This window comes from Phytophthora infestans, genomic scaffold (assembly GCF_000142945.1).
Source record: "Phytophthora infestans T30-4 supercont1.35 genomic scaffold, whole genome shotgun sequence".
NCBI lineage: Eukaryota > Oomycota > Peronosporomycetes > Peronosporales > Peronosporaceae > Phytophthora > Phytophthora infestans.
The window spans coordinates 357,262-360,073 of NW_003303724.1; positions in this window are offsets into that span (position 1 = coordinate 357,262).

A 2,812-nucleotide genomic window follows, 5' to 3' on the forward strand; every position below is an offset into this window, starting at 1 on the left:
TCGAGTCTGCATCCTGGTGTTGCTTGATGTAATTTCCGTCAGCACACACTCAACCGGATCGATTAACAGGGCTTCTAGCTCAGCATTTCCTGTCTTCTTACTCGTGTCGTACGTCATTCGAGAAAACGCATCTGCAGCGATATTGTCTCTCCCTGGAATGTGCTTGCACGTGATATGGTATTCCGACAAAAGTAATTTCCAGCGCTTGACCCGTAAGGAATTTTCCGTTGGATAAATGAGGTTCTTATGGTCTGTATGGACCACAATTGGAAATCCAAGTAGCATTGATCTGTACTCTTTCAAGATCTCAACCACAGACAACAACTCCAATTCCGTCGTTGTATAATTCTGTTGTGCTGTAGTGAGGCTTCTAGAGTACGACGCTATCAGCTTCCCTTGTTGCTCGATCAATCCACCCAACTGCTTTCCACTCGCATCTGCATAAATCTCGAACGGTTGCGAGAAATCTGGAAAGGTCAGAAGTACGGCCCTTGCTAAAGCTTTCTTGATCCCTTCAAAAGCGTCGTCTTCGCTCGATGTCCATTGAAATACAACCTTCGGTGACGTTAATCTCGTCAGCGGCTTCAACATCGCTGTCTTACTCGGTATCATTTCCCGGTAATAGTTTATCATACCGATAAACCGACGTAGCTCTTTCTTATTCTTTGGCCGTTGGATTTGGAGAATGGCTTGGATCTTTTTCTCTTGGGGCTTGATCCCGTCTGCATTAATGGTAAAGCCCAAGTACTCCACACTAGAGCAGAAGATACGGCATTTCTTACCATTCAGTGTCACGTTGAACTCCTGCAAACGTGAAAGCACCACTCGTAGATGTTCCAAATGGTCTTCTGCCGTTCTGGAGAAAATGAGAATATCATCTAGATAGACGATAACGAAGTCCAAATCGCCTAAAATTCTTGACATACACGCTTGGTATTCGTCTGGCGCCGTTGAGATTCCCATCGGCAGTCTCTTATACTGAAATTTACCAAACGGAGTACAGAATGCAGTAAACGGCCTGCTCTCCTCAGCCAGTTGTCTAGCGTAATATCCCATGTTAGCATCCAGTGTTGAGAAGAACTTTGCACCACCAAGTCGAACGAAAACATCCCTAATTAGGGGTACGTAATATGGGTTACGCTTCAGGAACTTATTCAAAGCTCTGAAGTCAGTTAGCAATCTCAGACGTCCATCTGGTTTCTTCAAGAAAAACGCTGGGGAAGACCACTCGCTACCAAAGATCTGTTCCAACACGTCGACTTGCATGAGTCGATGAATCTCTTTTCGTGCTGCATTCTCTTCAGACCTTGGAATCGAATATGGGCGAGCTTGGACAGGCGTGTACTGTTCTGCCATAGGCAGAATATAATCTGGAAATGTCATCCGTCCTAAGTGTCCATTATACAGCTGCTCAAACTGCGTTAACAGCACCAGAATCTGCTCGTATGTGGATTGGTCAATATCTGCCGTTCCCACCAGATCCTTCGGTTCCACTGACGTGTCGTTGATTTCTTTCACCTCCTCCTGCACGTCTTCGCCTCCTCTTTCATCGCTCACCCTGGACTTGTCTCCAGTGTTCACTGCCACAGTGTTGCCTTTCCACTCCACCATTCCGTCCCGGAAGTTGACAATTACTCCGAGTGCACTCAACAGATCCCGTCCAATCACCATCTCGTCTCTGGTGTTGTTAATGACTGAAAATGTGTGCGTAATGCGAGATCCATAATTCAAATCCATAAACCGGAATTGAACTGGCGTAGACCCTGAAGCTTTGACATACCCATCGACTTGCTCATAAGTCCGATCCAAGGGAGTCATTTCGAACCCAAGTTCTTGATTAGCTGCTAATAGATCGGCATTGATGAAACTTGTTCCGCAACCTGTGTCAACTAACGCCACGCGCTCCTGCAATGTCTTACACAGTCGGAAACGGAGACGCATTGGCGGCTTCCTGCCTGGCTCTTTGTCATTCAGTATTCTGCTGATGACCTTACACTCACTTTCATCGCTGAACGAGTAATCCGAGGCCATTTCTTCGACGTTTTTCATCTTCGCCTCCTCCGTTTTCTTTGCTGCTGACCACTGACTAGTACCACCTCTCGACGCATTCTTCTGCTGCGTAAAACACTCGCTGTCACTATGCGAACTTGTCTTGTGTAAGCTACACCACTTATCACTGTTGGTCTTATCACGTGACTGGAACTGCTTGGACGAGTTAAACTCCTTCTTGTTCTTCTTCCCGAAGTGTTTCCCATTATTGGCCTTCCCACCATTCGGCTTACCGCCATTCTGCTTACTGCCATTCTGCTTGGCATGCTGTTTCCACCCTACCAGCATGGCGCTCTTTACCTTGACGTCGCTCGGACTGCTCGAGTCTCTCGAAGTACTGTACGGCTTTTGGCATGGTGGTGAGGTGAACTCCGCTGAACTCATAGGCGGTCTTCCACTCGTTTGGCATGGCCCGCTTAAATGTACGGATCATTGACTGCTCGTCTATTTCCAGAGCATTAGTTGGTAGGTTCTTAAGCATGCGAATAATCTGACGCATTCGCTGATGGCATTCAGCGACCGTTTCATTGCGACGCTTCGCAAATAGAAATAGCTCTTCTTCGAGCCGCTCGTGGTACATATTAGGTACAAACATGTGACCCCACGACTCGTATGCCTTCTGAAAGGCATCCTTGTCCGTCATGTCCACATCTTCCGCTGTGTCAATCCACGCATCCAAGGCTTCATCGTCAAGCACTAAATGCAAGTGCTGTGACTTCACTTCAGACGTCCACTTCTTCATGATACTCAGATGTTCGAACGA